We start from the raw sequence: 14929 nt of genomic DNA on the forward strand, positions 1-14929 counted from the left end.
GTAATGATATTATGAAAATAAAAGTAGGGGTTAGCGGGCAAAATTATGTAATAGCACTACATGGAAAAAAACAGTATTCCGAATATCTGGCAAAAAATCAAAAACAAGAGAAGCGAACATCCTTAATTTATTTTTATTTGTGGTTATGCAACAAAAGAGACTGATATTAAAGTTTGTAAACCGATTTACTCGATGCAAGTATGACGTTTAGAACTTGATTGATGTTCATAATTACAAGTTTTGCAAAACTTACGTCACACCTGCACTGAACCATGTATTTCCTCTAGTACACAGTTTATTTCCTCAAATAGAGTGTATATAAGACAGAAATAAATTAAAGACTTCACAAAACATTTCTGTACACCGTTAAATAATAAATACATTCAAGGTAAGTCCTATGTTTACAATAGATTTGGATCATTGAACTATCATAGATAATTTTATAAAATATATGCAATAAACGTTTGAGTTTAAAAAACGACAACGCCTATCTCGTAAAAGAAACGGATTCTTAGTATCAGATATGTAAGTTAAAATGCAATTATGATTTAAGCTTGAACTATTTCTGTGAACTTCAAATGATCTAAAATCAAGGTAAAGAAGTCGGAAGGTACTAAAGGTACAACAAGAATTTTCATTATCAGTGGAAAAAACCCGAGGATTAACAGATCCTCTGATGTCATGTTGATCTTTTTAATAATATATCAAATTGCATTTATGACCTGCATTGGTTTTACGGCGATTTCTGCTGTTAAGGTATGCAGCTCTCGTTTAATGCATCAAATATATTGGTAGAAAAATCATTATAAATAGAATTTTGAAACAACTTAAATTTAGTTGCATTTGTTTTAATATTCATTCCAGGTATATATAATGGAAGGGAAAACTGTTATCATTTTCTTTGGATTGATAGCATGTGCTTTTGCTGGTATGTATCTTATTGCATTATATTTCAAATCTTCGATTTATTGTTTAAATAATGATTTAATATTAATCAAAGAAATGAATATTCAGCAAAAAATATTCTAAAAACTACAGAACAAATATTCTAATAATAACAGACCAAATATTCTAAGAACATGACGAACCTTTCAAATCAACAGATAACTTTTGTTACGTCGTTACAATTCTTTGAAGACTTTTTCTAAGTATACCTTTACTCATAAGGTAAACATTGGAAAGACAAAGTAAATTGAATCATTTAAATAATTAGAATTGTAGCAGGCAATACAAACATGACTTTTCGATTTTGAAAAAAGTAATAGAACAAAAAAAGTCTACAAAATCAAGTATGTTTATTGTTAACGAAATGAAATTTACGGTAAATTTTTCAAAAACAAATTACTACGAGAATAAAATATATTTGAACCCTCACCCAGAACACTGAAACCTTAAAATAACCTTTATTATATGAAATTATCAAAGCCACAATAAACATTGTAATAAACACTGTGGGTAAAGAAACCTAATTAAGTCCAATCTCAGTTACCAACGGTTTTCATATTCCAATCTTTCTAATATCAATTCATTATTACAGTGTATCCAGTCAAGAAAGCTTGTGAAATTGAATGCTCGAGTCGTCTAGATTGCCAAACAGGTTACCATTGTCAAACAGTAGGATGTAATCGTTTGTGCAGACCTGAAAGAGTAATTTTATCAAATACAGTAGTTAGATCAGATATTATTACATCTGGATGCGTTGAGAGATGTATGCTGCGAGGTGGACAAGATTGCAGACGTCTTTGCCAGCGTAGTGTTGATTCATTTCCTGGAGATTCCTTAGACAGGACCTTCACAGGTGCTTTAGTAGATCCTATTCGGTCAGGTAGTCTAGTTAGACGTATTTCGCCAGTAGATTCTATTCGGTCAGGTAGTCTAGTTAGACGTATCTCGCCTGTAGATTCTTTTCGGTCAGGTAGTCTTGTTAGACGTATATCGCCAGTTGATTCAATATTGTCAAAAGGCTGTCAAAATACGTGCATTTCACGGGGCTGCAACTTCAACGAAGAATGTGTCTCAAGAAATGGATGTTCTGTGTGTGTTCTTGCCAAGACATACGCATAAACTAAGACAACCGAGGCCACATTAAATAGTGCAATATTTATTTTGTATTTATCCATGTATTGGTATATTTTATCATGTTTTGATACACGAATAAAACATATATTATAACAGAGTTTCATTTAATTTTTGTTCTTAGAATTTATAGATGGAAAGTAAAATAACAAAAATACCGAACTCGAAGGAAAACTCAAAACAGAAAGTTTCACACACATCAAACGAATGGAAGACAACTGTCATATTCCTGACTTGGTACATACATTTCCTTATCTAGAAAATGGTAGATTTAACCTTGTTTCATAGCTAGCTAACTTCTCACTTGTATTACAGTCGAAAAGAATTCCATTACATTGACAACAATATGTGAGCAAAACAAACAGACAGAATAGGTAAAAATGTCAAAAATTGATGTACAGCAGTCAACATTGTGTTGTAATCTTAATCACTATGATAACAATGAGGAAATCATATGCCTCTAATTTTGTGAAAGTGTACAACTTAATATGAATAACAGAATCTAGATAACCGAACACTCATTATAAAAGCATAAAAAACTATAATAGAATTTTCTTATATGAATTAAAGAAATCAATGTATATAAAAAAAAGACTGAAGCTTATCAAATTGTATTTCTTTCACACAATTTACTACATAACAAGATTGGCATTTCCATGAGAACCAACTGTTCTCCTCATGCCGACTATTTCCTTTATTTTCATGAGTCTGAAGCCATGCAGGAGCTTCTGATGAAAAATTAAGAGAAGCTAGCACTATCCTTGTACATCACTTTACGCTATAGAGTTGATGTCCTCTGACTTAATAATTCAAAGTTTGGTGACTATGTAGAACGCATCTAACCAATCGAACTTAAAACAAAGGAAACTACAGTTTTTTAAAGACTTTTAATTCAATTCTTGACAGGTCGCCATTTTCACACCATTTAGAAACTAATAATCACGTGATATCTAATGACCAAATATCTAAAGTCCTAGTATCTAGCATGACATGTCATATGATTAATCAGTGTTAAAATGACTTGTAAGGCTTATGGATGTTCTACCCGACCAAGTAATTGAAAAAGCCTGCATAGTTTCCCGGATTCAGTAAAAAAGAAAGAATTATACCAGACTTGGATCTGCAACTTAAGCTTTACTAGTTACCTGTTACCTGTCAGGTAGGTTCACCCTTTCTAAGGCTCACTTCCAATGGGATTTATCTAGGTTAATAATATGTACATCATATACAGTTGTACATTTAAACTTTTATAAAATATCAATATGTACCAAGAACAAGGTTGTGTGTGAGGACCATTTTGAAACATCTTGTTTCGAAGGAAATTTCATGGTAATTATAACTTTTTTCTTGGCAGTTATATTAAGAGATAGTTATTGCTTTTCTGTTGTTCTCTGTTCTAAAGAATTGGTTGTGCAAAATAGTATGAACTCGAAGGCCAGGTGCTTTAAATCTATTAAAATTAATGCTAACCTATAGTTGTCAACTTCTATGTAATTTGGTCTCTGGTGGAGAAATAAAACCACACTTTTTTATTTTTATAGTTTTTTTTTGTTAACATGTTCAAGTGCTTTGGTATAGAATAATTTCCACTACGATTATTAAAATAAGAAGTATGAAAAACAGACAATATCATAAAATCAAGTAATGCTTTACTAAGATTGATTAGAATGTTTTAAAAAATACTGTACAAGACATCTTAATTATTTCAGTGGGTTTATATATAAGAAATAGTCAGCGTACAATGCCTAAGTCAGGTTTAAGAGCTGTAAATGACAGATGATCGTACATCGGTTTTAGCTCTTCGTTAAATTTACATTTTTGCTCTGAGATATAGTATCAAGTATTATATAGGGCTTAGGCTATTATCATGTAATAGTAGTCTCAATAAAGGAAAAAAGTCCGCAGATACTTATTCTGGAATAATTATAAACTTCGTTATGCTCTCATTTAGATTTTAAAAAGGTGTTGATTTGAGATCTTGTGAAAATAATTTTTTTAAATGCTTTTTTTTAACTTATATTTTTAGTTTATTTTTGGTTTTCCCCATAACTTGACCAACGTTAAAAAAATTGTCTAGGTAATCAGCATGGCTTAATTATTACCAGGGTAGTGTCAAAGTGACACATTCGGGTATTCTAGCGGTCGAATTCCTGGCAGGTTTGTTAAATTAATACACAATGAACAGGGTACTTGAGTCGCGTTCTTGATCGCGAGTGTACCAGATGTGCACAGGTAAAATTTATGAAATATGCCATACCAAATAAACTGTCCGTGATATATACATCCTGTGTACAACTGTGTGTCACGATTCTGATAGAAATATATAGCACATTTGTATAAAGGGATAAAATGTTATTCCAAGTTGTTTCCCTCGGTGCCAAATTTGCAGTGCAAACTTAACTTTTAGCTTATTTTTTTCAAAAATGTAAATAAAAATATCCGCCAGTCTCAATAACAGAATGACTTCCAGATTATTGTTCAGGTTGTACAAAATAAAAGCTAGGACAATTCGGAAATAGAAATACATATGAAGTTCAGGGTCAGACCCGAAATATCCACGACTTGTAACACGTGGGGCTCAGAGACTTGGGGGAACAACATTTAAAAGTTGTTTAAAATATATATAGTATAAGCCAAAAATTAAGAGTTGTTAAGAATAGGTATATGCCTTATCCCCATGTTATCTATTTTCAATTTAACAAGTATTTATATTTCAGCACATAGTCTTCCGTTTTCTATAATTTTTAGGTCCCGTTATTTCTAATCAGTACATTCCGTTTATACCCTCACAAATGGTAACGGAAACAATTTTCATTTATTAAGGTCTTTGACTTTTATTCTTGTGATTTTCTGTAAAATATTCGGAATGGATTTGTGTTATTCAAAATATATGAAACAGTTCAATGTCACAGCTGCTGATCAATCACAAAAATGTTGAATTGCCCCCTTTCCTATTCCCGATTTTCGGAAGTCAAATTAAGCTGTGACTTCATTTTCACTCTAGATAAACAGTGTTATATTTCAAAATGAATGCCTTTTTTTTTCCATATTTGTTCATTCATTTAACATGTGAAATATGAATATCACTTAGTAAACTTCGGACTATACAAATGCAGAATATACCGTGCAAAATACTCGTCGAAAGAGATGTAATAAACACTGTGGGTAAAGAAACCCAATTAAGTCCAATCTCAGTTACCAACGATTTTCATATTCCATTCTTTCTAATATCCATTCATTATTACAGTGTACCCAGTCAAGAAAGCTTGTGAAATTGAATGCTCGAGTCGTCTAGATTGCCAAACAGGTTACCATTGTCAAACAGTAGGATGTAATCGTTTGTGCAGACCTGAAAGAGTAATTTTATCAAATACAGTAGTTAGATCAGATATTATTACATCTGGATGCGTTGAGAGATGTATGCTGCGAGGTGGACAAGATTGTAGACGTCTTTGCCAGCGTAGTGTTGATTCGTTTCCTGGAGATTCCTTAGACAGGACCTTCACAGGTGCTTTAGTAGATCCTATTCGGTCAGGTAGTCTAGTTAGACGTATTTCGCCAGTAGATTCTATTCGGTCAGGTAGTCTAGTTAGACGTATCTCGCCTGTAGATTCTTTTCGGTCAGGTAGTCTTGTTAGACGTATCTCGCCAGTTGATTCAATATTGTCAAAAGGCTGTCAAAATACGTGCATTTCACGGGGCTGCAACTTCAACGAGGAATGTGTCATAAGAGATGGATGTTCTGTATGTGTTCTTGCCAAGACATACGCATAAAATAAGACAACCGAGGCCACATTAAATAGTGCAATATTTATTTTGTATTTATCCATGTATTGGTATATTTTATCATGTTTTGATACACGAATAAAACATATATTATAACAGAGTTTTATTTAATTTTTGTTCTTAGAATTTATAGATGGAAAGTAAAATAATAAAAATACCGAACTCGAAGGAAAACTCAAAACAGAAAGTTTCACACACATCAAACAATTGGAAGACAACTGTCATATTCCTGACTTGGTACATACATTTCCTAATCTAGAAAATGGTAGATTAAACCTGGTTTCATAGCTAGCGAACTTCTCACGTGTATTACAGTCGAAAAGAATTCCATTACATTGACAACAATATGTAAGCAAAACAAACAGACAGAATAGGTAAAAATGTCAAAACATTGATGTACAGCAGTCAACATTGTATTGTAATCTTAATCACTATGATAACAATGAGGAATTCATATGCCTCTAATTTTGTCAAAGTGTACAACTAAATATGAATAACAGAATCTAGATAACCTAACACTCATTATAAAACCATAAAAAACTATAATAGAATTTTCTTATATGAATTACAGAAATCAATGTATATAAAAAAAGACTGAAGCTTATCAAATTGTATTTCTTTCACACAATTTACTACATAACAAGATCGTCATTTCCATGAGAACCAGCTGTTCTCCTCATGCCGAATATTTCCTTTATTTTCATGAGTCTGAATCCATGCAGGAGCTTCTGATGAAAAATTAAGAGAAGCTAGCACTATCCTTTTACAGCACTTAACGCTATAGAGTTGATGTCCTCTGACTTAATAATTCAAAGTTTGGTGACTATGCAGAACGCATCTATCCAATCGAACTTGAAATAAAGGAAACTACAGTTTTTTACAGATTTTTAAAACAGACTATCAATTCATGACAGGTCGCCATTTTGACAGCATTTCGAAACTAATAATCACGTGATATCTAATGACCAAAAAATCCTTGTACCTAGCATGACATGTCATAATAGTTAATCAGTGTTAAAATGACTTGTCAAGCTTATGGATGTTCTACCCGACCAAGTAATGAAAAAAGCCTGCATAGTTACATGGATTCAGTAAAAAAGAAAGAATTCTACCAGACTTGGATCTGCAACTTAAGCCTTACTAGTTACCTGTTACCTGTCAGGTAGGTTCACCCTTTCTAAGGGTCACTCCCATTGGGATTTAAGTAGGTTAATAATGTGTACATCATATACAGTTGTACATTTAAACTTTTATAAAATATCAATATGTACCAAGAACAAGGTTGTGTGTGAGGACCATTTTGAAACATCTTGTTTCGAAGGAAATTTGATGGTAATTATAACTTTTTTCTTGGCAGTTATATTAAGAGATAGTTATTGCTGTTCTGTTGTTCTCTGTTCTAAAGAAATAGTTGTGCAAAATAGTATGAACTCGAAGGCCAGGTGCTTTAAATCTATTAAAATTAATGCTAACCTATAGTTGTCAACTTCTATGTAATTTGGTCTCTGGTGGAGAAATAAAACCACACTTTTTTATTTTTATAGTTTTTTTTTGTTAACATGTTCAAGTGCTTTGGAATAGAATAATTCCCACTATGATTATTAAAATAAGAAGCATGAAAAACAGACAATATCATAAAATCAAGTAATGCTTTACTAAGATTGATAAGAATGTTTTAAAAAATACTTTACAAGACATCTTAATTATTTCAATGGGTTTATATATAAGAAATAGTCAGCGTACAATGCCTAAGTCAGGTTTAAGAACTGTAAATGACAGAAGATCGTACATCGGTTTTAGCTCGTCGTTAAATTTACATTTTTGCTCTGAGATATAGTATCAAGTATTATATAGGGCTTAGGCTATTATAATGTAATAGTAGTCTCAATAAAGGAAAAAAGTCCGCAGATACTTATTCTGGAGGAATAATAAACTTCGTTATGCTCTCATTTAGATTTTAAAAAGGTGTTGATTTGAGATCTTGTGAAAATATTTTTTTTAAATGCTTTTTTTCAACTTATATTTTTAGTTTATTTTTGGTTTTCCCCAAAACTTGACTAACGTTAAAAAAATTGTCTAGGTAATCAGCATGACTTAATTATTACCAGGGTAGTGTCAAAGTGACACATTCGGGTATTCTAACGGTCGACTTCCTGGCAGGTTTGTTAATTTAATACACAATGAACAGGGTACTTGAGTCGCGTTCTTGATCGCGAGTGTACCAGGTGTGCACAGGTAAAATTTATGAAATATGCCATACCAAATAAACTGTCCGTGATATATACATCCTGTGTACAACTGTGTGTCACGATTCTGATAGTAATATATAACATATTTGTATAAAGGGTTAAAATGTTATTCCAAGTTGTTTCCCGCGGTGCCAAATTTGCAGTGCAAACTGAACTTTTAGCTTATTTTTTTGAAATGTAAATAAAAATATCCGCCAGTCTCAATAACAGAATGACTTCCAGATTATTGTTCAGGTTGTACAAAATAAAAGCTAGGACAATTCGGAAATAGAAATACATATGAAGTTCTGGGTCGGACCCGAAATTTCCATGACTTGTAACACGTGGGGCTCAGAGACTTAAGGGAACAAAATTTAAGAGTTGTTTAGAATATGTATAGTATAAGCCAAAATTTAGGAGTTGTTAAGAATAGGTATAGGCCTTATCCCCATGTTATTTATTTTCAATTTAACAAGTATTTATATTTCAGCACATAGTCTTCCGTTTTCTATAATTTTAGGCCCCGTTAATTCTAATCAGTACATTCCGTTTATACCTTCACATATGGTAACGGAAACAATTTTCATTTATTAAGGTCTTTGACTTTTTGTCTTGTGATTTTCTGTAAAATATTCGGAATGCATTTGTGTTATTCAAAATATATGAAACAGTTCAATGTCACAGCTGCTGATCCATCCACAAAAATGTTGAATTGCCCCCTTTCCTTTTCCCGATTTTCGGAAGTCAAATTAAGCTGTGACTTCATTTTCACTCTAGATAAACAGTGTTATATTTCAAAATGAATGCCCTTTTTTTTCCATATTTGTTCATTCATTTAATATGTGAAATATGAATATCAATTAGTAAACTTCGGACTATACAAATGCAGAATAAACCGTGCAGGTTTGCTTTCGTCGAAAGAGACGAGAGACCTTGAAAAAAAATTATCACATCGATATTGCAAGACACCCATGAATTAGTTTGTACTTTAGAATACCAAACTTCCGCAAAATAAGATAAGTCATTTGAATAAAATAAGGAGTTTTTGGTAGGTTTGCCAATGAGACAGCTACCCAAATGAAGTGGATTTAAACAGCTATATAAGTCATGGTACGGCTTTCAACAGTGAGCAAAAGCAAAAGTTTAATGTATAATTCAATTAAATATGAACATGAAAGGATTGAAGGAGACATATTTACATATATACAACAGAATATATTTAGCTATATATATATATATAGCATAAAACAGTTTGATAAAAATTCGGAAATCAAATCAAATTGAATATATGTCCATTTTACAACTATTCAGAGTCTGACGTGTCACTTTCACAATTTCTGAAGCCTTCGTAAACACCATCATGTGACGGAAATTCTTTCCTAATAATGTTTACAACACAAGTTGATCTAGTTACTCTGTTTATCTTGCCAAGTGGTTGACCTTTCCTGACCCAACAAACAAACTGACGATAAGCCATGTTTTGCCTGTGAGTTAGTACGTCTGAAGCTCTACCTCTATGGCGCTTGTACCTCCAAAAACTTATGAAGCTTGTTTCGAAAACAACCGGGTTCAGACAAACTATTCTAATATCGATATTGTAACTGATACATTCACCCAATTCAATCTTAACATCGAAGACAGTGAATTCGTGGCAACATAGACAATCGGTCAATAATGGCATAACTATATATTTAATACATGAACACCAATCAGTGTTAAACTGGCGAGGGTTGCTAATGATATCATGATGTCGTGAAGTTTCTGCTGCTTCCATTTCATGAAGCTCCTCTTCAGTATACGTTGGTTCTAGTGCGTACCAATATTGACCATACTCGTCAAAATCAGTCTCTCTTAAGGGACTGGACACACTGTTAGTACTATCACTCTCTCTTTTTTCTTTTTTTAGCACTTTCACTCTCTTTTTTGTTTTGTTTTTGTTTTTGAGCACTCAGACTGTAGTTAACATTTACATTTTTTTATTTAAATAAAAAAAAAAACGAACATAAAGAAAAATTTTTGAAAAGTGTTACAATTATTTGTTATATTATTACTAATAAAATTTTCCACTTAAAATAATTGATCTGATTTTCCTACTTTATGAAAGAAGAAAAATAACAAAATAGTAACGTATCAATAATGTAAGTTAGTATTAAAGTTAAGAAAATAGCATAGTTGTGATTTACAGATGCGTAGAAGGAAGAAAGTGCGAAAACTTACATTTCCACCATAAAAACCAAAGTACTATCACTCTCCCAACTAGACATTTCTAGTTATGATTTTATGATTCATTTGTAAACCATATATACACTGTCATACAAAAACAAGCACGCTCAACCAAAAGAGAAAAATATGTGAGTAATAGTTAATTGGATCAGCAAAATTAACAACCTTTGATCTCGAGTGTATTAGTAACTAATTAATGTGTTTTTATAGTGTAGCTCCTTCCATTATCCAAATATCAGATAATCTATATTATTTTTTAAAATAAACCCTCCCGACCTCACCGAGATTTAATGCCAAACGGAAGAAGTATTACAGGTATTAAGTCATTAAATAAATTATAAATTACAGTAATTATTCATAAATGCGCAAAAATTAAAAAAATTCTCTTTATTCGTACATATTCATTAATCTTTTTGAGTTATTTTTTTCTCAAATATGACTTACCTAATTAGACTGATCACTACTTTTTTGTACTTTCATGAGCAACACGACGGATGTCACAGGTGGAGCAGGATCAGCCTACTGTTCCGGATCACCTGCGATTTCCCCGGTTTTTGCTGGGGTTCATGTTGCTCAGTCTCAAGTTTTCTATGTTGTGTTTAGTATACTGTGGTTTTTCTTTTGATCGTTTTCCATTTTTTTGACTTGTATTTTCAGTTTCTTTTCTATTAATCAAATTGGATATCCCTTTGGTATCCTTTGTCTCTCTTTTAGAAGGAGTTATCATTTGATAAAAAATATTTTTGAATTTTTCTGTAAAATAACAAACACATTGTCATTGATCTGTTGATACTGATCAGCAGTTAAAAATTATGAATTATACGGAAAGCGATATTATTATTCTTGCGTGGCAATATAATAGAATGTTTTACAAGGAAACATTTTTCACTAAAATAGCACAAACAAGATATAACAAACATATTATTCATTTATGACATTTGATAATGGCGACTTCAAATATGACGAACATGACGATTTCCTCTCCCCATTGTCAAATTCTTTTTGTCGGTAGTAGTCCTACCCCTCCTTTGTAATATTTTAAAGTGACAATATCAATCTTTATAGGCATAATAGTCTAAGAAAATATAAAAAATCCGATAATCTCAAAAAAAGCAAACAATTTGTAAAGTGTTCTATAAACTCTATGCCTCTTTTTTGAAGGCTGCTGTTAAAGTATATGTGTAACATTGCCAGCCACAAAAAAGTAAGATAATTTATGATGACCAGTAAGTACAGAAGAATAATACAAAGCAAACCATTATAATGTTCAATGTTGTTCTCGTGTATCTCTTAATTATGAAGAAGTGTATGTTCTAGTTTTGTTCCATGATATAGCTATGCAAGTTTCAAAATTTCAACCACAAACTGCATCTAGATATTTGTGCAAAACATGAAGGCCATTGATCATTTAACGCCGGGAAAATACTAATTCTGTCCATCTTTTAGAAATCTTCCATTAAAATGTTTGAATATATCATTGATATCTTTAAAACTTTTGCTACAGACTTAACGCAGATAACGTAGTGTAGGATTGCTTATTTTTTGTTTGCGCAACTTTTTTTTTGCATTTTGAATACAAAAGGATATGTGAAAAGGGATAAAAAAGTAAACCTTAGTTTTTTCAATGTTTTTTTTTTAAATAATTATCTATGTTATTTTTGCTGCAATAATGAATAAAAAATTTAATCTTGTGTAAGCTATATACACATAGGTACAAAAATGTAAATGCAAACACAGCAAAATAAAGAACAAAAAATAGGAAGTTTGATTATACTTATATTTATTTATCAAACATGTGTAAGTAATTCATTTAAATCATTAAATGTGTATCATTCATCAAAATTATGTTTACTTTAAAAACAGATACTCTCATCAAACTTGAAAAATTCCCTGAAAGATGTTTTAAAGTTCTTTAATAAATTGTCAAAAAATATCATACGACTGTCATTGCCATGCTCAGTAATTCATTTTATTTTTAAGCTATTCAATTTTTCTTATTTTCAATTAGAAGTTACAATCTTATATGATAGTAAAAATAGCCCAATAGCTAAGTTTTACGAGTTATTCAACTTTATCAATGTTTGAAACAAAACGCTAAAATAAAAACTACATAAACCAATCGTTCCACTGAAAACAAAATTGACAACAAAAGATAGACAAAAAATACGAAAGCAATTTTTAAACGCATCAGACGATAAAAAATTGACAAGGCAGTAAATATATACCAACGAAAACAGACCATAAGAAAAACAGCAGTTAACACAACACCACATAGAAAACTAAAGACCGAGAAATACAAACTTCACCAAAAACCGGAATTGATCTTGGTAGCTAGAAAGGATAGGAAGATCATGTTCCACCCGTCGTGTTGCTAATGTAAGTTCAAACTTGGTTATAAGTCTAATTCAGTGATGCTACTGTCAAGGAAAAGAGGAAGGGATTGTGGTTACGACAGTGGAACACATCCGTCAGTATCAGTGAAACATATATTCCATAACGGTCAACCAACACGCGATGGCTTCTGCAAAATATTTGAAGGAACGACTTCAACTTCCATCCCAGGGATATATTATATGATCGGTATTTGGCAAAACCTTTCGGAATTTTGGGTTCTCAATTGTCTTTAACTTCGTACTTTATTTGGCCTTTTTAACATTTGTTTTATTCGAGCGTCACTGATGAGTCTTTTATAGACAAAACGCTCGTCTGGTGTATAAATGTTTAATCCTGGTATCTATGAGGAATGTTTTTAGAACCATTGGTTTTCCATTATGCAGCACTCTTTTAATTATATGTTTTACTTTAATAATGGTGAGTGTTAAACGATCTCGCTTCTTTTAGAGTTCATGAGATTTTCTATTTTTTTTTTCTATTCATTTATGACTTTCAAATCAATTTACGAGAATTGAATATCGATAAACGACTGACGCTTTATTTTATACCGTTTGTTAATCCTTTGGTACTTTTATCCTTTGATCAATAATAGGATATGCATAAGACAGATAGGCGAAGGACACCAAAGGGACATTCAAACGCATAAGCAGAAAATAAACTGACAAAGCCATGGCTAAAAAAGAAAAAGACAAACAGACAAACTACAGTACACAAAACACAACATAGAAAACCAGAGACTGAGCAACACGTACCCCATCAAAAACTGGGAGTGATCTCATGTGCTCCGGAAGGGTAAGCAGATCCTGCTCCACGTGTGGCACCCGTCGTGTTGCTCATGTTAGTACAAACTCGATGATAAGTCTAATTCGGTTGATCACATTCGGGGAAAAGGGGACAGGACTAATAATATGATTTCAATTGTTATCGTGAAAGGAGGATGCCGGGTTTCGACCTTATTGACCAAAGAACAAATTGAAAAATTACTTCTTTAAACAAATATAATTCTATAGAATTACTGTAATAACACATTATTATTTTTGTTCAGATAGATATTTCGTTTTGAAGGAATATACAGTTGTAAAACTAGAATAAATGCAGCTTTTGAAGTTTAACATACTTTAACAAAGAACATATCGCTGTCCCAAAAATACACTTACAGAGTCTAAAGTAACATCAGCAGTGTTTCTTATAAGGAATTTGAAATATCAAAATGATCTTTCATTACATTTTAAGTCAAATTCAAATTTTTCAGTACCTTGAACGTTACATTTTATCGTTTTCAATATAAAATTTCAAAGTGAACAAGTAAACAGACATGTAATAAAGTTGTCTCTGATTTGTAAAGCAGTAATACTGTCTTTTCCTAAATAAATGAACTGCTTGATGTTCTTTATACTCAAAAGTTCAATAAATTTAAACACACTAGGCCTAGGCCAGTAATATTTCTTAATAGTCCTTTGATATCTGCTGTACTCTAATGTTTGACATTTTTACCTATTTTGCCTGTTTGTTTTGCTTACACATTGTTGTCCATATAAAAGGATTTCTATATGACTGTCCTACAAATGAGAGCTTTAGATAGCTACAAAATCAGGTGTAATCCACAATGTTCTACATACGGAAGTGCCTGTACCAAGTCAGGAATAGGACAGTTGTTTACCATTCGTTTGATATGTTTGCCATTTGATAATGGAATTTTCGTTGCGAATTTTCATTGGAGTGCGGTATTTTTTCAATTTACCTTTTGATAAATTTGACTCTAAGTTCCTTATATTTCGAACACGCTACGATAACATGGAATTTGTCTTTAATACACTGACGGCAAATTGTACATAAATGACGTGACATCTCGATACTTTTGAAGCGTACAGTTAACCAACTGCTTACGTATGAGAAGAAAGTCCTATTTTAGAAAAATATTTAGTTTCAATATAAAAATAAATTCACCATTTAACCTTAATAGTTGAAAATCTTCCTTAAAACATTTTTAAATATCAAACATTAAATTATAGAAAAAAGGTCTGCGTGACACTAATTTTTAGCTTTGGAAGATTGTATATTACATTCTGTTTATCAGAATTTGATCCTTTGAAAATAAAAAGATGCAGAATAATTGCAAATTACACAATTCTTTACCAGAGACCAAATTGCGTATACAAATCTCATCAAAGATACGATGATCGTAATTTTGTACGCAAGACGCTCGTTACATCTACAAAAGA

General features: G+C 31.7%; 1 long non-coding RNA gene across 2 annotated transcripts; it reads left to right on the plus strand.

The window, feature by feature from the left end:
- The first annotated feature begins 315 nt into the window (after positions 1-315).
- On the plus strand, positions 316-2149 carry LOC127704638 (uncharacterized). Of its 2 annotated transcripts, XR_007983430.1 has the most exons (4): positions 316-388; positions 865-928; positions 1538-1870; positions 1916-2149. It is a non-coding gene; the product is annotated as an uncharacterized LOC127704638 (long non-coding RNA). The 2 variants fall into 2 exon arrangements; XR_007983429.1 differs by having other exon boundaries at positions 1538-2149.
- Positions 2150-14929: the final 12780 nt, after the last annotated feature.

The sequence above is a fragment of the Mytilus californianus genome, unplaced genomic scaffold (assembly GCF_021869535.1).
Source record: "Mytilus californianus isolate M0D057914Y unplaced genomic scaffold, xbMytCali1.0.p SCAF_1, whole genome shotgun sequence".
Classification (NCBI taxonomy): domain Eukaryota; kingdom Metazoa; phylum Mollusca; class Bivalvia; order Mytilida; family Mytilidae; genus Mytilus; species Mytilus californianus.